We start from the raw sequence: 26,521 nt of genomic DNA, 5'->3' as shown, positions 1-26,521 counted from the left end.
AATTGGTAGGAATGTAGCCTATATAACTGAATAATGCATAGACATCTCTAGCACTCTATCAAGATATATATTTATTAGCTTACTACCATCTGCATGTCAATCTGTTCTTATTTTGTCAACCCCTGGGGCTCGATCTCAGGTCCTGGGAACTGCCTGTCAGCTTGATTTGCCTCAGGATGGCATGCTGACACTCACCCATTCATGAATTGGGCCTTGTAGGCTGTGAGTTCAGATGCCAGCACTCCCAAACAATGAATTGTGGAGTAAGAAGCTGATGGTGACATATGTATTCCTTTTCTGTGTAAGTCTTGGGTGTCAGGTATGAAGTGGAATATATATGCGGACCTATATCCTATGTAATCTATTTAATCACTATTCTATATGTCATAATATTCAATAAAATAAACAGTCAATACATGAATAAGACTAAAAATACAGTGAATAACTACACCGAACGCAATATGGAGTCAACATATGTATGTAAATAAAAATAATATATATACAATATACACGGATAGAATGTTTTCTAATGGTGGGGAATGATTTCAGGCCTAAGGAACAGATTTGAATTTCTTGACTTCAAGGAGGCAAACTTCCCCTTCCCACACAGTGCAACAGAATTACCCAAACAATGAGTTCCAATATCAGTCCTGGCAGAAAAAATGGCACCTTTCTACTATGTCACATCCAGTTCTTAAGTATTTCATTATGCCTCCGTTTAATTAATGTGATTCTTTAAATGCTTAATTATTAACTAAAATCGATCAGTGTCCTATATATAATTGTGTATAATTTTATCCTAGAATCATTCAAGAACTGCCCATTCAATCATGACATACATCACATTCCATTGGTAACCATATGAAAAGGAATGAGTTTCTTAGGATCTCCTGCCATTTGGAGGTGGCAGGATCAGGATTCAAACTGTGGGCCCCAGCTCCCACCATTTAATCCCAAGGATAGGAAACTCAGTGGTCTGTCCTAGAACATCAGCAAGACCAATGACTAGGCAGGCACCAGTGGCTCTCAGCAGTCCTCCTTGATACTGACAAAGTTGTGATAGGAGGATCATGATCAAAGCCAACCTAGGAAGGAAAGTACTTGAGACCCCTGTCCAACTTGTGCTAACAAAGGCAGAAGTAGAGCCTTGTGGCTCCAGTGGTAGAGGGCTAGCCTTGAGCAAAAGCAGTTCATGGACTGTGCCCAGATCTGGAGTTCAATGTCCGGGACTGACAACAAACTAACATACACAACAATGGGTGCAGCCATCCAGCTAAAGCAGGTCACCCTATTGTCCCCAACTGGATTGGAAAGAGTTTCCTGGGAAAGGGGCTGCTGCCATCTTGACTCCACCCATTCTGCCTGCATCACAGGATTCTGGCCACACCCCCATTTTTTCATGGTTCTTTCTGACCAATGGGATACAAGAATGGCAGTCGCACCTACATTCCATGCTGCCAGGAAGCACCGGGATTCCGTTTGTTGACACCACTACCAGCAATTGAGGAAGATAGATGTGGCTGAGTGGTGAGCAAGAGACTTGAGGCCTAGGAGGAGAAGCCTTGCTCAGTCCCACCAAGTGCCTGCCTGTGCCCTGGCTCCCTGTCCCCCTTCACTGTGGAACAGAGTTTCAAACTTGGTGCAGCTGACTCACATCCACAACGACTCTTGGGGTCCTCAGGCAATGGTGCAATGGTGCACCTCTGGCCGGCTTGAGTCCCTGACCTGGTCCTGGCCCTCCTGTCCTCGACTCCAGGCCTGAGTGTCCGCCATGCCTCCACCATCACTGATCGCCCCACCTGGAGCAGCCGCCAACAGCTTCTTCCAACAGCACACATGAGTGGCTGCCACAAAGGCCCGCACCACGGGACCAGATTTCTCCCCTCACACCAGGACCAGCAACTCCCTTGTGCCCCACAATCCAGCCAGGGCTCTGCCACAAGTGCATCCCAGGGATGGGGGTGGGTGTTGACCTGTGGATTCCATCCCCATCCCTAGCAGCCAGTATCCCAGGAAACGGGGATCTAAAGGGTTGAGTCAGGATTGGGCACCACAATGCCCCTGTCCTGCAGCAGTGGGAGCCACAGAGCAGCACATCTGCACCCTTCCTCTCCCTGGTGGGAACGTGGTGGCTTTAGTCAGAGATGGGAAGCAGTATGTCCACACCTGCCTTCGGGGTCATTTCCTTTTTTCTGGGGGTAGGGTATATTGGATGCAGAAGATAGACCCCCTTGCTCTGTGAGCCCTAGTCTTCTGTGCTCAGTCACCCTTTCACCTGAAGAGGGTCCCAGAAAAGGTGCTGGGGGTGAGAGCAGAAGGTGAGTATCTGGGAAAACACCTCCCCCCACACACATACATATGGCCTGTCCCCCCTCCCCCAGCTGTCAACAGTTCTCACAGGGTGATTAAATTTCCCAGCTCTGCCAGCTTCTGCTGGTGCTCCCGGTCCATCTGGTCTACAAAAATCTCTGGAGCGGCACTGATCTGGGTGTGTGTGTGTGTGTGTGTGTGTGTGTGTGTGTGTGTGTGTGTGTGTGTGTGTGTGTGTGAAAGAGAGAGAGATACCGAGAGAGGCACCGAAAGAGAGAGAGAAAGAGGGAAAGAGAAAGATCATCTTTCTCCTTTTACAGCCTGACTGTGCTCAGATGAGTGATCAGTTGGCATATTGCAGGTTCTGCATGGACAAGTCTCCTGTTACCAGTCTGTATGTGTGTGTGTGTGTGTGTGTGTGTGTGTGTGTGTTTGTGTAGAAGTGGAATGTAACAAGGAGGTGGATTCTTTGGTACCAGCTATCATATCATTAGGGAGTGCATCGGCTTCGCAGCTGAGGTCTGCGGACCTGGAAGCGTGAGACGCTTGAAGGGGACTCAGCACTGTTAAAATTCAGAACAAGGGATCTTTGTGCCCAGGTGCTGTGTACTCCCTTGGGCCTGATTGGTGGTAGTGGGAGCTTGGGAGAATCTGGGAGTGCAGCCTGCAGGGGGTGGCTTCCCAGGGGCAGAGAGTATGGCCAGCACTTAGTAAGAATGTGAGCCATGCTAGTATGGAGTGCAACAGCATAGGTCAGACTCTGGGTCTTCTCATCATGACCTCTGATGGGCGAGGTGAACACTATTTTAAATCTTGAGCTGTAATCTTCAGATATCAGCCTCCTGAGTAATAGGATTATATGCATAAGCCTCTGGCATTGGGCCTCTGGTTCTTTTTGGTATATTAGGGTTTGACCTCAAGGCCTTTGGCTTGCCAGTCAGGTCTTCTACCATGCGAGCCAAGATTTTTTGTCTTGGGCATTTCTGAGATGGAAACTTAATATATGGTCAGGCTGGGCTGGATCACAGTCCTCTTATCTGTGACAGGCATGCACCACCAGGGCTGTAGTTGGGATGGTAGACCTGCGACACCATGCTCAGTCATTTGTTAAGATGGATTGCACCAAACTCAGTCATGGCAGCCGATTATTGAGCACAGGTGAAGCTCTGGGTTGGGCCTCGACCCTTGGCCCTCAATCTCCTCATGGGACTGTTGTGAGGAAACAAGGGATTAATACATAAGAATCTCTGGAGCAGGGCCAGGCACAGAGGGAGCTGCAATCAGATATGGTTCTCAGCAATTCCATGAGCATATGTCAGGAAGATACTCAGAAAGGGCTCAGAAGGTGTGTGTTATTAATGGTGTGACAGGTATGGGATTATGAAACAAAACATGGCTCTCATTCATTATTATCCTATCCCCATGAGGAAGCTGGGGAAACTGAAGTATGGAGATGCTGGGTGACATACTCATAACTCCCAGCTGACAGGAAGCTCGGTCTGACTTATCTGCCATGCTCTATAGGACAATGGGTCCTATTCAGTCCACATCTTGTGGTGGGAAGTGCACTGCTTGTCAGTTGTGGGGCTGGAACTCTGGTCCTGGGCAGTGGCCCCAGCTCCTCAGCTCAAGTCTAGCTCTCTACCACTTGAGTCACAGTGCCACTTCCAGTTTTCTGGTGGTTTTTTGGTGATAAGAGTCTCACAGACAGTCCTGCCTGGGTTCTGGGTTGACTATGAACCATGATCCTCATATCTCAGCCTCCTGTGTAGTTAGGATTATTGACCTGAGCCAGTTCTGACCTTCTCTCTCTCTGTCTCTCTCTCTCTCTCTCTGCCTTTCCCTCTCTCTCTCTCTCTCTCTCTCTCTCTCTCTCTCTCTCTCTCTCTCTCTCTCTCTCTCTCTCTCTCTCTCTCTCTCACACACACACACACACACACACACACAACACACACAGGAATTGATTGAATGGGTGCTAGAAGAGGTGGTCCAGCATCCCCATGTGGCTGAAACCATGGTGGTCCTCTCATTCTGGAGGTGAGCTGTGGGTCATGGGCTGTCTCACTCAGTCTGTTGTAACCAGCACTATGAGGTAAGCCCTTCTATGGCTGGCTAGACCGTGATGGTTACTCATTGTCCATCTAGCCTTACTGGACTTAGTATTGTGTTCTACGTCCTTTTCTAGCTAAAGTTTCTGGCCAAAATTATGATACATAGTTAGGAATGAAAATGTAATGCCATCTTAAGAACGTCATTTAGGGCTCTGGCAATGTGGCTTCATGGTATGATGATTGCCTAGCATGTATGAAAACCTAGGTTCAATTCCTCAGTACACATAAACAGAAAAAGAAACACTGGAAGTGGTGTTGTGCCTCAAGTGGTCGAGTGTTAGCCTTGAGCAAAAAAAAAAAGCTGAGGAATAATTCCCTAGCCTTGATTTTAAGCCCCAGGCCTGGCAAAAGAACAACAACAACAACAAGAACAACAAACATGCAGTTTGTAAATGCAAAATAAAGAACCCATACTTGGAATATATTATTGCTCCTTCCATCCTGATACCTGACAATAGTCCCTAATTCATGTACTTTACCTATATTAGGATACTGTTTTGAAAAAAAAGTTTTGTTCATTAGGTCACGGCAATTAATGCCAGGAATGTGCTTAGATGTCAAGTGAAGATTAATTCTGGAAATTCAAAGTTTCCAGGCTTTTGAATGGTCACTGCTAAGCAGAATGAGAATGGTAGTCTAAGTGAGATTTGGAAAACATTTTTGGCAGTCATGGTACCAAAAAGGCAGAGGCTAACAGTTGTGACAGAACAAAAGGTATAATTCCAGATGGAAAGAATAAATGATAGTAACTAAGGTATAGCCGAAACTGTTCTAGGGAACCATTTTTAGTTATTAAAAAACTAGTTATCAACTAGGCTTATTCCTCATTGCCTTTAGCATTCTAAATCTCTTAGGCTAGTTCTTAATCTCTGTGTGATAAATGTATCTCTTTCTATGCTCTTTCATACCTGATTTCCTTAGCTTTCTAAAAATCTGTCTTTCTCTATTTTTTATGAACATTTCCTGATGCTAAATACACCTACACAGATGGAAGGGGATGCTAATACAAGGGTCCCATAACTCATGAGTCATTAATGTAACAACATGGAAAAGGAGGACATATTTATTGCTACCTCAATTTTTCTGAAAAGCTGCAATGTCCCATCATTTGATTCAGATTTCCGTTCTTTGTCTACTTAGTGTCATTAACTGAACTAAATGCGAATATGAGCCGGGTGCTGGTGGCTCATGCCTGTAATCCTACCTACTCAGGAAGTTGAGACCAAAGGATTGTGGTTCAAAGCCAACCTGGTCAGCAAAATACATGAGACCATTATCTTCAATTAACCTCAAGAAACCCGGAAGTGGTGCTATAGCTAAAGTAGTAGAGCACTCAACTTGAGCTGAAGAGCTGAAGAACAGCACCCATGATCAGAGTTCAAGCCCCACAACCAACAAAAAAGTGCAAATATGACATAAAGTTTCCCCAAAAGGAATGATGAAGTCAATAGTAATCTTCCAAAGCAGAGAAAATAATTCCAAAATGATTCAGTGCACCTACTTTTGTTGACTAATTTAAGTTATGGCATCTTTGCTGGACATACTCTCTTCTTGAAAAATTGTCAAATATTAGCTTTATAATAAACATCTAATACTTCTTGGTTCAAAATAGAAGTTCATACTGTTGATGTCACTTGGCTTTCTTACTATCTTAGTTCAAAGCCAACCCAGGCAGGAGAGTCTGGCAAACTCTTCTCTGTAATTAAACACCAAAAGAGTCAGAAGTGGAGTTTGGCTCAAGCAGTAGATTAGTAGCTTTGGGGACAGGTGGGTAGGAAAGACAACTGTACAGGGACAGGGTCCAGCTGTGAGTTCAAGCCCTAATAACCATCACAAAATACACAAATAAGCAAACAAAACAAACCCCAGGTATTTCTTTGGGATGCTCCTTAAAGGAGTACTGGTCTGAGAAGAGGCTGATTTTTCTGATCATACTCACTGAATCCTGCTTTTTTGAAATTCCTTTTGCTATGGAGAACTCAGTACCAGAATAAAGGAATTAATAACTGACTCCTGCAACAAGAGAATCATCTCAGGAGTGAAACATCCATCCATAAGACACTTTAAAACCTCCATATCTTTGTATTTTTTTGCAGTAGAACAATTTTAAAACAATGTTATTTCCTTTTGTTCTATGCTGGCCTTTAAATGGCACATTGTTTCCTTTTGTAATACTCTCGACTAGAAGTTTACAGACAAGTTTTATATGAGTAAAGAACACACTCACAAAAGTCAAGAACAGGGGCTAGGAAGGTGGCTCAGTGGTAGAGCGCTTGCTTTGAATGCATGAGGACCTGGGATTGATTTTCAGTACCATATAAGCAGAAAAAAAGCTGGAAGTGGCGCAATGGCTCAAGTAGTAGAGTGCTGGCCTTGAGCTGAAGAGCTGAGGGACAGCGCCCAGGCCCAGAGTTCAGGCCCCACGACTGGACTCCTTCGCCCAAAAAAGTCAGGGACAGTTTCCTTCGAGCGTTGGATTCTTTTCTTGTACAGTAAAAAGGAAAGCAAAAGTTAACTTGAACTTTGTCATTCCTCTATGCTCAATTCCTCTCCTTGGAGCGGTTGCCACATCCAGTAACAGTTACTTTCATTTACAGTGACAATCTATGGTGCTGCTCCATATAAAATAAATGTTTTCTGATTTCATTGAAATAGCACAAAGACACCATTGGACATGTGGTTATACATATTTCAGAGTCAACTTAGTACAGGAAAAGGATGAAATTGAAATTGCTTATAAATGCATTATCCATTAGTACATCGAGTTCAAACTTCTTAATTCTCTGTAAATTAAGGTGAATTTTAAATGGGAAGAAGGTTTTTTGATCATTTTTTGTGAGTGTATGTGCTGTGCATTAATTTCCCAAGTATACATGAGTTAACAGTAAAAGAAACAATAGCAATAATAGAAGAAAGAGAAGTTCTGTGTTTAAGTATAAGGTTTCAACAAAATATATAAAACTCTACAAATAAGACAACATTGAAACAATAAAGCCACGTCCTGTATGTAGATTCATGGGAGCGATATAGAGAAAGCATTACTCATAAGTGGAGCATAAAACATGAGGCCATTCCCTTTCTAAATCATGCATGCTAATCATGTAAATTTGTAAAAAGTAGAATGAAAGGATGATTCTGTTTCCAATGCAAGTCAGATATGGGCTTTTTTTGCTTTTGTTGGTCATAGCACTTGAACTCTGGGACTGGGTGCTGTCCCTCTGCTATTCAGCTCAAGGCTAGTGCTCTACCACTTGAGCCACAGTGCCACTTCTACTTTTCTGGTAGTTATTGGAGAAAAAAGTGTCCAAGAGTTTCCTACCTCGGCTGGCTTTGAACCCCAATCCTCTGATCTCACCACTGCTCAGCTTATGATCACATTACTAACAGTGTACACTCAGCATATGCAATGTGTATGTTCATCTATCTTTATATGAATTCTTGAGTTAAAAATCTGGGCTACAGGTTATACTTTACACTCACAAAAATGTTTGTAGTTTAAAAGTTGATACTCCTGGAAAAATAAAAAATAAAAATGTAAAGGAGTCGGGGAAGTTCAGTCTGCATTCAGCCTGGACAGAACAGGCTTTGAGACATTTTGTATAATTAATCAGCCAAAAGCTGGAATACCAGTCATGAGCAAGATTGCTGAATAAAAGCTTCAGGCTTGGGGCCGGGAAGATGGCTCAGTGGTAGAATGCTTGCGTTGCATGAATGAGGCCCTGGGTTTGATTCCTCAGCACCACATAAGGAAAAATGAAAAAAGCCGGAAGTGGCGCTGTGGCTCAAGTGGGAGAGCTCTAGCCTTGAGCTGAAGAGCTGAGGGACAGCGCCCAGGCCCAGAGTTCAGGCCACAGGACCGGACCCAAAAAAAAAAAAGAGCTTCAGGGTTTTGCATACATACATACAAATATACACAAACACACAGAGGCACTTATATATGCACATACATATACACATATACAAATGAAACAATTCTCAGAATATGTAGAAAAGTTAGTAAACAATAGAAAATACTTCCTGAGTAAGACTAGAATCAAGTGATAATTTGTAATACTAGAAAGCCCTCAAGTGAACTTTCTTCAAAAAAATTGAGAATATTACATAGGTAGGAACCAGAGATAGTAAGAGAGTGAAGTAATCATTATCAAAGTGACTGGATCAGAGGAATTAATCAGAGACTCCTGCAGGTGCATCTGAAAATGTTCATATACTGTGTCAAATGTCAGAATGTCTTTGAAAATTGTACATAAACAGTCTGAGCAGTCATCTAGTGGATAAGATCATAGGAGAAATTCAGAATTGCTAGTCTGTTTCTACATTAAATAAACCAACAAACTATGGCAGCGCAATGTGATACAAGCTTGTAATTCTAGCACTCAGACTAAGACAGGAGATTAGATAATGGAATTACATACCTTTCCTGGACAAGGTAGTATAATTTTGTCTCAATTAAACAAACTAAACAACAAGAAAGGAATACACAGTTGGAAGTTTGGGCTAATTTTTTCACTATGTTTTCAGAAGTCAACTTTTCTATTGAAATGAAACTCATATATAATCCTCAGATGTGTTTTAAGTGCTCTCTTCATTACAGAACATTCCTAGATGCTAAATGGCTCATGATTCCCATCAAAAAAATTGCAAAATTAAGTAAGCATCATTGTGTTGGATTCCAAAGAAATGATGAAGGATTACAAATGGTTAAGCCTGAAGAAATATCAAAGTACTTGTAATGTAAGACTTTGTAGACCTTGCTAAATTAGAGTTGTGATTTAAAATAAATATTTTGGTTTTGTTTGTAATTTCATATTCTATAGGATACTACAAAACTGTTTATAAGTAGAAGGTTTAATTGACAAATTCACAAATGATTCTGGCATTCTATTTTCCTAGAATATACTTTCAAGAGAGTTATAATTAGAACTTAGTTAATAGATAATTTCAACAGTTCATGTATAACATGATAATGTGAATAATGTAGACAGAGTAGCCAACAAACAAATGACATTAATTTATCATTTTGGAAAATGAGCAATTGTTTGAGGGTTTGGTATACTATGGTATGAAGAGAGTAATTGTGTGACATCTTTCATCTACCTATATGTAATGCAACAAGCCATTCCCTTAATTACGTTCCACTTTACAAATTGGGAAAAATGCTAGGTTAGGGATTTGTTTTCATTTTTGTTTTTGTTGTATTGGCTTGTCATAGAGCTTGAACTCTGGCCCTGGACACGGTCTCTGAGACTGTTTATGCCCTACCACTTCAACCTCAGTGGCACTTGTGTCTGGCTTTTCCTGAGAAATTTATTGCAGATAATTATCTAAGAAACCTTCCTACCTGGGTGGGTTTTGAACCATAATTTTCTGATCTTTTCATCCTGAATATCTATGAGAGTTAAAAAGTATAAATATAATTAATGATTGCAAGTGTTCTGATCTCAAGAATGTCAATGGGGGGAAATGATGCAGCTCGTTTATTGTGGTGTTCTTTCCAGAACAAGGAGGGCATCACATTAGAAGTGTAGTATTCTTTTCATAATGGAGATAAGCTAATCATTATGTTAATTAAGGAATTTTAAGGTGCACCTTACAAGTTGGAAATTGTTGGGCTAGGATGACTTTACGGCATAAATCTTGGGACTGATGATCATAGAAATAATAGCTTACTCTGATAAAAATTATTGCTTACTCTTGAAGAATTAATTAGTACAGATGCTTCAGAGTTTTATTCTCTACCAGAATGTGGCTATTTTTCTGTTTACCTCTCAATCTGTTAACGCCCATTGGAAATTGTATCTATTGCACAATTTCATAAGATGCAAACAGGTACTGTTTTTAATCTCTCAGATATTGAATGTTGAGAATTGTAAAATGAGTAGTTATTAACCATAGAAGTTTTGAAGAACCTATATATTCTGTCCTCTTAACAACTTATTTACTTATAAAAGTTATGGATTTCCTTAAAATTAAACTGTTTTCAGTTTTAGTATGAAAAAGTACTAAATTTATTCTTTTTTCAAAATATTGGCAAGTATATTGTGAAAATATTGTCTAGTTGGATAACATTCAAGTTGAAGACTCTCTGATAGGAAAGGGGTAATTAATTCAAATTAGATGCCAAATAATATTGTTTTTTAAAAGTTACTACATAAACAATAATATTTCCTGTACCAATACAGTGTAATTATATTTTACACAGCTTATTTTTAATTTTATTATCAAAGTGATGTACAGTAGAGTTACAGTAATTGTAAGTAGTGAATACATAACTTTTAAAACTTGTTACCCTTCCCTCATTTTTCTCACAGTTTTCCTTCACCCCTTCACCCTTCACAAGTTGTAATGTACATTTCCAACATATTGTCTTGTGAGTATTGCTATTGCATTGGTTTGCGCTTTGTCCTTTGTTCCTCTTCCCTTCTCTAATTAAGGTAAATGAATACACAATACACAGGGTAATAAAATCAAATACAGCAGGGATAAACCATAGGGAAAAAACCCATTGCTGTTCCTCTTCCCTTCTCTAATTAAGGCAAATGAATACACAATACATAGGGTAACAAAATCAAACACAGCAGGTATAAACCATAGGGAAAAAACCCATAGAAAATAGAAATCACATAGGACATTAAAAACAACAACTGCAAATAAAAATATCTTGGATTTTTTTTTTTTTTTTGGTCGGTCGTGGGGCTTGAACTCTGGGCCTGGGCGTTGTCCCTTAGCTCTTCAGCTCAAGGCGAGCGCTGTACCACTTGAGCTACAGCGCCACTTCCGGTTTTCTGGTGGTTTTATTGGAGATAGGAGTCTCACAGTCTCCTGCCCGGGCTGGCTTTGAACCGTGATCCTCAGATCTCAGCCTCTTGAGTAGCTAGGATTACAGGCGTGAGCCACCAGCGCCCGGCAATATCTTGGATTTTTATCTTGGATTTCATTTTGCTCAGCATCAACTTATATGATCATATATATGCATAACAAAGTCAAGGGAAAATAATAGTTGCATGGGCACTATATCATGAAAACAAGATGTTAAATTTTTTATGTTAAAGATGGAATTAGGATTGGTGAATTCGGGATTCTGATAAAGGAATTTCAAAAGAGTTTAAATTTTAATTGTTCAAAAATTTAAACAACGTAACCTATTAAGAAAATTTAAAATTGCCTGGGAAAATAGGCTTTCATGCAAAGAAGTCCATGGAAACTTAGTAGAGAGGAAGCAATGTGGGTGAAGATAGCACTTTTTCACACTAAACAAACAAACCTCAGAAACCTTGCTGTAAATTCTGTAGGTTCCCTTGAGAATTGTCCTTACCCTGGAAATATACTCTTATGTGTGAAACAAGGTTGTAGTGGAATTTAAATACAAAATTCTTAAAAACATAAGATATCAAAATTTGTGAATTAACCTTTAATTATCAAACAGTAATTCTCTGAAAATGAAAATTTGGGTCAAAATATTTAGGGAGAAAGTGCCCTCCAAAATGAAAGAAGGTATTGGGTTACACTTTTCTCTTCATAACACTCTCCGCAATGTTTTTTCATGTGAAATAGTGAAACACAGAAAAAAAAATCTGATTGGATATTTCTAACCAATGATTTCACATTTCTAAGTGGCTCCTGATATATAATATCCTTTTAACATGAGTAGTGAAGACAAATTACATAAGCCAAAAAGTTTTGGGATTAGAAAAGAATTGAAAATAGAAAAGGTTAGAAAATTGTTGTTAGAAGCCCTAGCTAAGCATGTTGGCTTAAGCAGTGGAGGGAGGCCCAAACTTTTTGAGATAGATTGTCTTAATATTTTTGCTACCTAAAGTGACAGAGCTTATCTGGCTCACTACACTGCAGAACTGATTGAATGAAGACATGAAAATAAATTCCACATCCAAATGAGGCAACTTAAGAAAATTTTAAAAGAGAAACCGTGAAGATGTAGCAGGGACTGAGGCTGTGTAGTCCTTCAGCTTCACTAGACCTAAAGCCAAGGAGCCGTGATAATTTGGAAATCAAGCAAGAGCTAAGAGGAGCACATGGAAGTAGGACGTAGAAACATTGTCCTTTTGTAACATAGAAGCACATAGAAGTAGGACATAGAAACATTGTCCTTTCAAGGTATGGTAATTTAACTCTATTCTCCTTCATAAATCTTGTTGAGCCAATGCAAGCCCAAGACAAAAATAATCTATTGAAATCATTTTGCAAGGAATAACTTTTCTGTTCCTTATATGGTATCTTGTAGCGACCGTCTACTCGACCAGCGAGGAAAAACGACCACCACACCAGGAGTCTTCTCAGATCACGCTTTATTGGAGAGCCTTTTAGTTGTAGGAGAGCTTGGGCGCGAGAGAGCGTGCACCCGAAACACAGCCGCTTATATAGGAGAATCGGAACGCGGGTCTTTCTATTGTTGGTCGCCTGCCTTTCACCGTCACCAGGTGTCATGGGATTGGCTGGGGACTCTACCTGGCTCGCGCACGCGCAAAGCTCAGGCGTCCCGCCAAGCACCAAGCACCGTCTGGGGTGGTTACCTCAAAGCTGCAAGGGAGTGGGCGGAGTCTCGCCTCGGCTCCCTACAGTATCTAAGGAGAGTCTTTAGAGAAGATAAAAGTGGTGTAGTTTTTAATTCTTCTAAGCATCTTGTTAGCAAAATATATCTTTGAGGTTAGAATTGATTAAACCAAAAAGTGATGGAGTACTTATTTTTCTGGGCACTTTAGACACAAGAAGACATTCAAGGTAACAGAAAAAAGGAAAATGTATAACCAAATATTTGTGATCACAGATTCTTCGACTGGTTTTCTGGAGAGAAACCTTTACATTAGATTTTTCCTCATTAATATAGATGTTGTTTCATGGCAACCAAACGCAAGAGGGAAGTTTAATGGACTCGCTTGCCTAATTCAACAGCATGATAAAAAATGGCAAATAATATTTAGTGAATTATTTGACCAATTACTTTGCCAGAACAAAGAAGGAAAAATATAATTCAAAATCGACTTAAATGTATGAAGAAAAAGTAGTGAAGAGATGAAAGAAAACATAGAGGATTGTTTTCTCTCCAGTGGAGCAATGGGTTCTTGATCTTGTTTCATCCATTTTATATTCTCAAGCTATCAAGTGTGGCTGAGGGCTGGAGTATCCAGTTCATCTAAAGAAAATTAGCTGAAGAAAGATAATATTTGCAGCTGATGTAGGTGATTTATAACCTTAGACAATCTATTTAAACCTGTTCAAAACCCTCTCTTACCCCAAACTGCCCTCTTTGAAAAGCTTTATTTGCTTTTCCCAAGACTGCCCTTCATTAACTCCTTAAAATTTTGACAGGTCATATTCATACTCTCTAGAGATTGCTCTTTGGTTGTGATTTTTGTGTGTTTTTGATTTTTTTGTTTTGTTTATTAACTGAATTTCAAAAGGTTGTGCAAGTGTGTTACAATTAAATATATCCATCTACATATCAAATGTTCCTGGATCACAGCCACTCCTTCTATCATTCTCAACTAACCCCTTCTCCAAGATTTATTTCTGATTTATCACTTCCTTTATCACATGTGTACATTGGGTATTCTAGCTGTACTTACCCTTTGTTCAATTTTTCATCTTTACTATTATTCCTCTCTGGTTTCAACTTCCTCTCTGATACTCATTCTGTTAAAATGTTTGATAATACTTTGAAAGGTTTATATACATTCAATCCTGCATATACTTTAACTGATGTCAGCTTATATTTCCATAATTCACTCATCTGCAGTAACAATTTGCAAGAATGAAGATGCGAAGCACCTAGACATGATTGTATTCACATCTATTTGAAAGATTGATCTTTAGTCAAAAAGAGTTTAAAAATGGCTTAGAATGTATTCCTAATTATCAATTTTTATAAATGGCTTTGTACAATGGTGTGTGATTATTTTATTTTACCTGGGATAATATTTTCTCCTACTTGTAGGTTTTGGAAAAAGAAGAAAACTAAGATTTACTATTATAGAGGAATATGATAGAAATAGAAGACAGATTTTATGTTTGTCACATCTCTGATGAGTACTCATATTCAAGACTTAAAATCATATTTCTTACTATGTTAGACAGATAGAGAAAACATAAAACAACATATGATAAGCAACTATTTGTGACTATTGTCACTATTTGTGGAGCACATGGGCAGCCAAGATGGCTCTGAGAGGGAGTTGAGTGGGCAGAGCCCAATTTGCTTTACGTTTAGTGCATTACCAGCCCGTGGAAGTTTAGGTGCATGATAGGGTGTGACCTTTACAGTGATTGGTTCCTCTTCCTCCCCTCCCATGTCACGTGCTCTTTTTTGCTTTAAAAAGGGCTTGCTTTGTGTTAATAAACGAGTTTACAGCTTGACTTGACTCCCTGCTGCGTCTGATTTTCTCCCTGGCTAAGGGAGGCTGGGGAACAGGCTACTGGCCACACTAACCTTTCTTTGGACCCCGTCTGTCTTTCATGGGATGGACTAAGACCCAACAACTATTTTGTTGAAATTTACTTCATTAGCTAACCTTTGGGTTTGGAATATGGGAGGCTGATCTATTGAACACATTTTTGAAGGCACCTACTGAACAACACAAATGGTGGGTGGTACTATTTCTACACTTTAATGAATGGTTAAACCTGTTAGTCATTGGTGCTGGGTAAATAAATCAACTCTATTGTAACTTGCTCCCTACACTTGAAAAAATTTTAATGTCAGTAAGTATCAACTACTTGTCGAAAGTTATTTTGGTGAATATAATTTTAAAACGTTTATTTGAAAATGAATACACTTTCAGGAGATTAAATGTAGGTTATCATTGGTTTGAGAGTGACAACATTTTTATATCACAGAACCAAGTTTAACTGAAGTATCAATGTTTTGAAGCACTAAGGATATTCTCACTTAATGTTTTTCTAAATTACATTTGACCTCTAAGTCCAGTTTTCCAAAAATACGTAGAGCAATTATGGATCTTTTTTGGACCACTTATGCTGGACTGATATTATTTCATTACTCATTAGAGCAGGGGTATTAAAAATAATCTTATGACATTTTGTGATCTTTTTCACTCATATGGATTGGTCATCTGTAAACTGAAAGTTTGAATTACAGCACTGTCTCTCAGATTTTGTGATCTCCTCCTTCATTTTAAGTTGCATTGCATTTCACACTTGCTTACTGATAATTCCTGCATCTCAAGGAATTGGGGACTTGAAATATAGGAAACGAGAAATTGATATGCGTATTCAATTAGTTTCTATTGGCATGTTGCATGGGCCTAGGTGAGAAGTATTGCCCATGTTATCTGATGATGCAAATAACCTGGTGCTGGGATCCTAGGATTTCATTTGGGGAAAGTAAGACCTCATCTGGGAAAATTTCAACTGCAGAAGTTTAGAAGTAGCTCTTAAGCAAGGCTTACTTTGAATCAAATAACTCCACAGAACTAACTCATTTGGATAAATTACTACTTGAAACAGCCATCACCTTTGGATCTAGTTATAAATACTTGAAAGTACAATCAAATCCAAAATGGAAAATATTTAAAATAGTAATTGACAAAAAATTGCAAATGTGAGCAATAGACTGAACAATATATTTTTTCCACTATTCACAGAATTTCAGGGAAATAAAATCAATAGCACTGTTAGAAACAATAATGTTTCCTTGTATCAAATAGGCACCCAAGGATATAAGCCTGTATAAAGATTGCAACATTAACTATTTAATTTAGAGGATACTACATGCTTCAGCAGCATGTATACCCAAATTACAACAATACAGATATTAACATGGCACTTGCACAAAGATCATATGAAAATTTGTGAAGTATTCCAAATTTTTCATTCTTCGGATGCAAGAAATGAAAAACATTTAAAATTGATTACAAAATTACAAGTGTAAAAATATATGTAACTCATATAATTAAAAGTTAGTTTGACATCAGTGTATTAAATCGTGACCTTAGAAAGGCCCTTATATGGGGCTGGGAAGGTGGCTCATTGTTAGAGCACTTGCCTTGCATGCCTGAGGCCCTGAGTTCGATTCCTCAGCACCACATAAGCAAAAAGAGAAAAGCCGGAATTGGCATTGTGGCTCAAGTGGTACAGCACTAGCCTTGAGCTTAAGAGCTGAGGGACAGTGCCCAAGCCCAGAGTTCAGGCCCACGACCGGACCCCCCCAACAAAAAAAAGAAAGGACTTTACATAGCATAACCTTTATAAAACTTTTGAAATTAGACAACATTTTCGTTCTATCCCAAAGAAATATAATACTATAAGGACCTAGGAAACAAAAGAATCTTAAACTATTTCTATATGGAATGAAACCTGAAAGGACACATTAATGAAGCTGTATATTCTAAAGTAGCATAGAATTCAAAGTATTATATCTATGAGAGAATAAAATACATTATGGACACTATAAAAATAGACTATAGAATATTTTAAAATATACTTTTTCAAACAAGCACGAGAAATATCTTTAGTTTCTGTATAAATTTCAATAGATAAGTTAAAATTATTTCTGATTAAAAAGTCACAAACTCTGAAGAAATCATTATAGATGTATACAAAAACTCTTGAATACATTTTGACATGAAAGGCAGGCAATTCACTTGAAAGAATTCCACAGAATCCATGAATTTTACAATAAGTTATTGCTGTTATTTGGATTGTGAAAATGTTTTGTATGGACACAAAGGATGGAATGGCATTTTTGAAATTTAAGAAAAATAATTGAATCATTGGGACTTAGTAGAACAATTTGTACAGTCTTCCACAACTTCAAAGAGGTAGTGATACATATCTTTTTAGCAATATCAAATGCAGTTTCTTCCAAATTGTTCTTCAGACATGGTTTTATGTAATGTTTCAACAGAAGGAGATCAAATGAATTTTTGCTATCTTAATTTCCAGCAGCAAGATTCAAGGGGGTCAAGAGGCCTTTAGGTTGGGCATTGGAATCTGCATCATGATGAAGTAAGAAAGAAGCCACTCTGTTATTATTCCTCTTATATGCACTGTGCAGATGTGTCCATCCATCTACAGTTATTGTGTGTTCCGCTTGAGCCACCAACTCAAGGACAATGTCTAAGTGTCCACTGTAGACTTCCTGATGAAGAGGTGTATATTCATCGTCATCCCTTGTATTCACATGAGTGGCCCTTTTGGAAAGCAGTCTCCACACTGTAGTAAGCCGATTATTTTCGGCAGCACAAAAAATAAATTTGTTGGATCCTTCTCTATTTTCTATTGCAATTGATACCATTTCTCATTTTTTCATCTTGTTTCTCATCTTTATCAGAATTGCCTAACCAGAGACTTTGAGTGCCAGTGAAAATGAGGTGTCCATGTATTTCCCTAATAGTTCATGTTGGTTGAACTGCTCTGAAATATCCGGTGAATTTTCTGCATCGTTTTTCACCATGATTTATTTTATCTTTTTCCATTTTTACTATTCTAAATTATTCTAGCAAGAGTAGGGAGTTGATGGAGACAAGAGGAAAGATATTCCTCCGTATTCAATGGTACAGACTGAAAATGAGGACCAGTGGTGTCTTCATGTGCAGCTTATTCTAGGAATGAGAAAATATGAAATAATGCCTTCTACATAAATGATTTGGGAAATGGCAGAGCAGAAAGTGAAATGATGAAACCAAAAATACAAAAGCAAAATATATTAGGATAATTATGGAGCAATCATATTATCTATAAGAACCATGTAAGAGAGAGAGGAACAGAGAGATGTGCAAGGACCTACCTAGCCACAAATCCATGCCTCTGATCAATTTATAGAGCAAGCAGAATTTTAATTTTTTTAAAAGATGGAAAGAGAATTCATGTATTTACTTGAAATTAGTAAATACATTTTTGGGAGCCTACATAAAGAGACATAGATTTACCAATATACAGACAAAAATCTAAATCCTTGAGACTTCTAGTAACATATCTGACTTATATCAGTTGAATCACACTTTTCCTGTACAATGAAGGAATAGGCCCAGTCTAGGAAAGCAGCTAGAGAATGCAGGCCGATTGTATCTGTCACAAAACTTTGTGGAAAATGGTATTTAGGATTACTTACTGGTGATCCACTTGCACTGGAAGCATGATTCTGACCTATTGCTTGCTGATTCTGAACTATTGATTTGATCATTATATTCTCCAAGAAGAAAAAGTGAGAATTGATAACAAAGGAATATAATGCATTTTGATTTCTCATTAAGCACTTTCAATAATCAAAATCACATGAAGACAATAGACAGCCCTGTTTTTTTAAGATGAAAACCGTGTCTTTAAAAAAACAAGGAATTTAAGTAGTCATGCAAAGGACTTCTATTTTATTACTGACTTATACATTTTTTTCTAATGTTGGTACCAATAAATAATGGATCAATTAGAAAGCTCTTAAAGCTATATGTTCAATAGTGAGTTCTATTACACTATATCATGGTATTTTTTGTGTATGGTCTTAAGAAGAAATTTTCATTACTAACTTGAATTTCTGATAGGACAATATCATCACTGTACACTTTGCTTCTATATTCTCAGTTTTAAATTGCTATCTAAGTATGTGCATTAGATAATCATAGAGAAGAGAATATGTCCAGAAAAGAAGCCATAACTTAACTCAGCAAAAGTAGGTACATTGAATCATTTTGGAATTATTTTCTGTGCTTGTGACGATTATTGTTGACTGTGTTGTTCCTTTGGGGGAAACAAAGTCATATATACACATTTTCTGTTGGTCGTGGGGCTTGAACTCTGATCCTGGACACTGTCCCTCAGCTCTTCAGCTCAAATTTAGTGCTATTCCACTAGCTACAACACCACTTCTGGGTTTCTGGTGTCTAACTGAAGATAAATGTCTCATGGATTTTCCTAACCAGGCTTGATTTGAACCACAATCCTCTGGTCTCAACCTTCTGAGTAGCTAGTATTATAGGAATGAGCCACCAGCACCTGGTTCATATTTGCATTTATGTGCACTAAATGACACTATGTAGACAAAGAATGGAAATTTGAATCAAATGATGTGACATTGCAGCTTTTTAGAAAAATTGAGATAGCAATAAATATGTCCTCCTTTTCCATGTTGTTACATTAATGACTCATGAGGTATGGGACTCTTACCTTAGCATCCTCTGCTGTCTGCTTTTGTGAACTTAGTATCAGAAATTGTTCATAGAGAAATAGAGAAAGACATAGATTTTAGAAAGCAAAGGAGATAAGGTGTAAAAGAACAGCATAGAAGAATATACAACTTATCACACAAAGATTAAGAACTAGTCTAAGTGATTAGAATGCTAAAGGCACTGAGGAATAAGCCTAGTTGATAACTAGTTCTTCAATAACAATAAATGCTTCCCTAGGACAGTTTGTGGTGTAACTTAGTTATTACTATCATTTATTCCTTCAATCTGGAGTTATTCCTTCTCCTCTGTCAAAACTATTAATTAACCTCTGCCTTTTTGGTGCCCTGATTTACCAAAAAGTTTTCCAAATCTCACATATATACTACCCTTCTTATTGTGATTAGCAGTTACCACTCAAAAGCCTGGAATCTTTGAATTTCCAGGATTAATCTTCACCTGATATCTAAGCACTCTACTGGCATTAATTACTATGACCTATTATGAAAACATTTTTTGTTCAACACAGTATTCTAATATAGGTAAAGTACATGAATTAAGGACTATTGTTAGATATCATTTGGAAGGAACAATTCTATATTCCAAATATGGGTTATTTATTTCGCATTTAATCACTAAATGACTCTTTTGCCCATCCTGGGGCTTGAACTCAGGGCCAGGGAACTGTTCCTGAGCTTCTTTTTTTTATTTTACATCAATGCAAGCACTCTACCACTTGAAGCAAAGCACCACTTCCAGTGTTACCTTTTCTCTTTATGTGGTATGGAGGAATTGAACCCAGGGTTTTACCATGCTAAGCAATAACTATTCCATGAAGCCAAATTCCAAGAGCCCTAAATGACTTTCTTTTTTATATTCATAAGTTTGTGTGTGTGTGTGAAAATATAGTACAGATGGGTTACAATTACATGAGCAAGGTAATGAGTACATTTCTTTTCAAGCATTGTTGCCGCCTCCTTTGTTTCCCCTTACCATCCTTGACGAGCGATCCTCCCACGCCGTCAACAAAGTTGTAAAGTTCGTTTTTCGACATAACATCTTTTGCAATGGGACTTTCTTAAGATGGCACTTTTTCATTCTGTTAATATGTATTATAATTTAGGGGAGGTGGTAGAAAAGGAAGTGGAAAACAATACTAAACCAGTAAGGCTGACATTCCTATCACATTACTAAGGAAGTAGTGTTAAGACCTGCAGGACTCATAGGGCTGTTGCATGTGACAATATTATGGAAAACACTATTAACTGTGATCTCCGACATCCATAATATGCTACTTCCACTTTCAAGGTCAAGAGCCAAATATCTAAGACTTTTTATTGATTGGATGTGTTTCCTAGGGAGGAAATAGGAGGGTGTGATAGGTGATGGTGGAAAAATATGCATATTGGATCCCTGTCCATATTTTTTACAGTTTTAAAAAGTGCTATTGATGAACTCCCAATTACATTCAATTGACTTCCTGTCTGCACAAGATAAAGATAAATGAAGACATTTATTCTGGTGGATAGTCACATATATTAGCAAAATCCATTTCTGGAAAAAAAGATACTTGGTAAGAAAATATAAAGTATTGTCTACAAAATGGTTTCTTTTCTTGGAGAACAAAAGTTAATATTGAAATGATTACTCCAGCTTTGTTTGAGATTTTATGCTGTCTCAGTATCAAACTGTTTTCTACTTCCTACATCCTAGCATAAAAGACATGATTTGAAGTATTTTTAGAAACAAAGGTACATAATAGCTTCCTTCCTGCAGAGACTGTGATGGCAAGTATGATAGATCATATTGTAGTTCTCTTTTTTCCCCTCTTTATCTCGTGTTGCATATCTTGGCATATTACTCCATGTCCTGCACCAGCTTCCTGTAGGTGTGATTTACCTCTACTCTGCAATGTCATGATGGGTCATGTGACTTACTTCAGCTTACAAAAGTGAATCAGAAGTGGTGAAAGACTATTTCTAGGGGAAGATTTCTATCTCATTGTCTGTGTCTAACAGCTGACTTGTTTTTCCTAAGCTATAAAAATAGCATATTTCCAGAGGGGGTCTTCTTTCAACTTATATACTGGGAGAATATAGCATGTGAAATTAAGGCAAAACTCAAATATGCCCTCATACATATAACACAGGCAGAAATAAGCTAATATTAGAATATGATATTAAGATGTTTGTTTCTTACCATCCTTGTATACCGTTATGATAATTGACTATAACACACTAGAATTTAACAAATCCTAAACAAGAACTAAAGAAATAGACATTTCCTGTATGAAATTATTACATTTTTTTATAAATAAACATTATCCATGTATTGTGAGGTTATCTTTTTCTGTAGATGTGTTTAATCACTCTAGAGCACTGTATACAATATCAAAAATCATTATCCAGACTTTGTGATTGAGATAAGGAAGAACAAAAATAAATAATCGCATTTATTACCCAAGGAACACAAATTTGAATAATTATCAGATGAGGGAAATATACTCAAATGGGTACTTAAAAGTCCCAGGTGTAGTTCAAAAGATACATGATTAGGTAAGAACCATCAAAAAGATATAAAGATTCCTAATTAGAAGATAAAGGAAAAAACAGCAACCCAGATTCTGAATTTCTGGAAAGCAGAATGGGAACTAAATGCGTTTTCCACTAGAATCATTTTTTATAATTTACAGACAATTAAAAATAATAATATACATATATGTCTATATGCATGTATGTAAACATCTGTATATTCTTATATATATATATATATATATATATATATAGGTATTTGTATATAAATACACATAGTGTTCATACCTATATATTTATTTAAAGAGATTTGAATCAGAAATATATTAAGAGCATATTAATACCAATGAAAAATTTTAACGATCCTGAATAAGTTATCAAAAAAATCCAAATACATATCACTGTAGGAATATAACAACAACCAAAGAACATATGGAAATATCATAACATACCTAGACATTGCATACATATAGGGATTAGTGGAAATAGAAACAATAAGATAGCCCTGTACAACAATTATGTAGAAATTGGAATCCTTGCACAATGGTGCTTGACACTTAAAATGATAGGGTCAGTTTGTTAAACATACTGGCAATCTTTAAGATATTACACATAGAGTGGCTTCTATGATCCATAATTTTGAATCATAATTTTATATGCAAAATAGATTTCAACACATGTCCAATGAGACACATGTACAAAAATATACATAGAAAAACCTTTTTAAATAACATATAATAAAATATTGAAATGCTCATTTAGGATGTTATACCCTTATACACATGTATACAAAGCAATATGCTCTATCATGAGAAAAATTTGGAAACAGTAATATTACATGGGAGAAATGGATAAAATAGTCAACGTTTTCTAATTATATGAGCTTTTGTAAATTGGCACATCTGTAGAGGTAGAATATGAAATAATAGCTGCTCAAGGGGAGGGTTGGTTGAAATGATGACAGAAGTGACTACTAATAAATATTGGAGTATTTTGAGAGGGTAGTGATGATAAAATGTTCTAGAAGTGAAGGTGATGTTCTTATTAGAACTCTTTAATATTCTAAGAATCAGTGTATTTTATTGAAGAATTACAGATTGCATTTGCAATAACCTTAGGAAAAATTTTAGAATAGTAGTAGGTGGATCTGAGTGATAATTTAGAATTTAAAATCACAGAATTCTATAATGCGTAACAAGTATGTTGATGAATAAGACTATCCATAAAATATGATCTGTGATATATACTCTGAGTGACTATAGATGCCATTGCATGTGAGGAGCCTTGGGTTTGATTCCTCAGTACTACATAAACAAAATAAGCTAGAATTGGCACTATGACACAAGTCGTAGACTACTAGCATTAGGAAAAGAAGCTCAAGGGCATTGCCAAGGCCCAGAGTTCAAGCCCCAGTACTAGCCAAGAAAAAAAAAAGTGCATTGTATTAAGCCGGGCACTAGTGGCTCACACCTGTAACCCTAACTAATCAAGAGGCTGAGGATTGAGTTTTGAAGCCAGCCCAGGCAGGAAAGTCTGTGAGATTCTTATCTCCAATTAAATCTCAGAAAAATCTGAAAGTGCTGCTGTGCCTCAAGTGATAGACTTCTAGCATTCATCCAAAGGAGCTCAGGGACAGCTCCCAGACCCAGAGTTCAAACCGCAGGAGAGAAAAAAGAAAAAAAAAAAAACTCACTAAACACTATTCATAAACTGCTTGGTCAAACAGCAACTCCCACTCAACTACTTAAAGTTAATTAAAAATATGAAATACAAGTCATTTTGGGAACCAGACATACATACTATACAGGGGACAAAATAAATTTTATATCAGGCAGTTTGCATTGAAATTTGTTCCATAGTCTTCTTACATCATTTATGAAATGGACAATGCTGCCAATTGCAGGTCAATTTCCTTGAATAACAGATTGAATTCTGCTGTCTATTCATAGGAAACACTCGAGGCGATTTTTTCGCCTTTTATTGAAGTATATCTGATATTTTAAACTATATAATATTAATTAAATCAATCATTTCATTAGGGCGATATTGGTCAGATTGTTTTACCAGTAAATCTTATCCCTTATAATAAATGAGAGCATGCTCTGACAGTCTCCTTTTATTATGACCAAATATTTTATGAAATTATTTTAAAAAGGGGAAATATTAAGCTTGGCTTCTTATTTTATACATTTCAGTTTATGTTTCTGTTCCTCATTGGTTTTGATTGCTGGTGGCACAGTACCCCATGTAAGGAACATGTAATGGAGTATGGAAGAAAGGAAGTAAAGAAGAAGAAGAATAGGAGGGGGAGAGGGAGAAAGAGGAGGAGGAGAACTTGGAGAGAGAGAAGGAAAAGGAGAAGGGGAAGGAGACAGAGAAAAAAAGAAGGAAGAGGAGGAAAGGACTTTGATCTTAAAATCCACTTTGCTCACAAGTTCTCAGTGACAAAATCTCTACCACTATGCCCACTTGAAAGGGTTCACCTTTCAAACAGTTTGCCTTTGAAAGGGCAACAGTGAAAGCTAATTAATCTCAATCCTTTATAATTTCAGGTGGGTAAATAGTTCTATACATTTCCATAACTTCTGCTTCTAAATATTTATTTGAATTACTCAGAGAAGCTATTTGGCATGAAGGTGGTTTGATTATACCATTACTCGAGAGATATTTTGAGTGCAAATACATTTTATTTAACAGATAAGGAAGCTTCAAGAGATTTCATTTTGTGACATTCAGTAATGACTATTTCATCTAACTCATAATGACTTGAATTTTTCATAATTTTATGACATTCCATTCAAGTTTTTGGAATCTATACTGAAGTTCTTTCTTTCTAGTTGAAGGAAAAATAAATACTATCACTATCATTTATTTCTTAATTATTCTATAGAGTAAGTACAATATGAATTTCAACCATTCAAAATTAAGTTATGTTCAAGTCTGTAGGAATAATTGCTTAAGTCATTGAACATCTTGCTTCATCACATATGGAGATTGATTCAATTTCTAAAAATCACTGTTTACATAAAATATATGAAATTCAGTGTTTCTCTGAAATGCCTTGGTAATCAAACCTCAGAAAATACATGCACAGTGACTAAGATTTTTATATTCTCAAAAACTGTATGATCTATATTTTATGTCAAAAATGTTTAGGTTTAAAAGAAGATAAAATCATGTGACCGAAGTAGATAATATTTAATTTAACAAAAATGTTGCTTCTTTCACCCTGACAGAGCCTATTGCTCTTACCTTACATGAGATATTTGATTATGATCCCTTTGTTGCTTTTGAATTTAGTGTATTTCAATTTATGCAAAGATTCTGTCATTTAAACTTTCGAGTGTATATTTTTGCATAAAAATGAAAACTATTTTTCACAGTGCAGGTTCAGGTTTAATAACTAAATAAATAACTAAATGTTAATTTGTTAAATTGAGCGTCTAGATTTCAAAGAATAAGAAATTTATAAATTTTTCTAAGCCTTTCCATTTCCTAACAAATGGGGCAATGTCATTCTTTCTGATGGAGGCATAGAATTCCATTGTGTATATATACCACATTTTCTTGATCCATTCATCTACTGAGGGGCATCTGGGTTGGTTCCAGATCTTAGCTGTAATAAATAATGCTGCAATAAACATCAAAAATAATGAGAAATAAATAGCCCCAGCTCCTTAAATGACAATAAATAACAAAAAATAACACAACAAAGAAAAAAGTTGAACTTCATTTTGAAATAATCTTTTTATATTGTGGTGTTTTGCAATTGTGTATTATGTTACTATCACATGAATCTGGCCTCAAATCACTAGGGCTACTAGAAGAAAATTTCCAAATCTAAAGCAGCTAACGTAGCTGTGCAGTTGTTGGTAAGTTTCACTACAGTAGCACCAGGCATAAACTGTACAAGAGAAGTATTTCTAGTGAATTGCAGGCAAGAATGTGATGAAAAGCATACTTTTATCTTCCTAGATTAAATGATAAGACCACACTTTAAAAGCTTACTAAGTGATCAGTCCATAAATAACAGTGCCACTTTTAAGGCACTCTAGATAATTCAAGTCCTTTAGCTCCCCACAACCATTACTGTCATTCATTGCCAAGGTGCAGTTCCAGATCTTTTTGATATTTCAAATGGCTTCGGATTAACATTAACAATAATTCAAGTTGTTGAGAAAATTTACTTCAGAATAAGCAAAATATCAGAATCAACTCCATATCATAAACTTTAGGGAAAATGAATTAAGGAATTTGGCATGTCCTTTCTAACTTGATATTAGACATTAGGGAAAAATGCCAGAAACAGCCTGCAAGAAGGAAATAGAAGCCTTTGATGAGACAAGTAATTTTCCTACATTTTATGTGATAGCATATTTTTGTCTGCTAATTAGGGAAACAAAACGATTTTTAAATATGATATGAAATCAGGGAG

The 26,521-nt window shown here is 37.0% G+C and overlaps 1 pseudogene; it reads left to right on the top strand.

Annotated features, from left to right (window-relative positions):
- The first annotated feature begins 16,166 nt into the window (after window positions 1–16,166).
- Window positions 16,167–16,266, top strand: LOC138808690 (U6 spliceosomal RNA; annotated as a pseudogene).
- Window positions 16,267–26,521: the final 10,255 nt, after the last annotated feature.

The sequence above is a fragment of the Dipodomys merriami genome, unplaced genomic scaffold, assembly GCF_024711535.1.
Source record: "Dipodomys merriami isolate MVZ:Mamm:240054 unplaced genomic scaffold, mDipMer1.0.p SCAF_468, whole genome shotgun sequence".
NCBI lineage: Eukaryota > Metazoa > Chordata > Mammalia > Rodentia > Heteromyidae > Dipodomys > Dipodomys merriami.
This window is presented reverse-complemented; position numbering and strand designations above follow the sequence as displayed.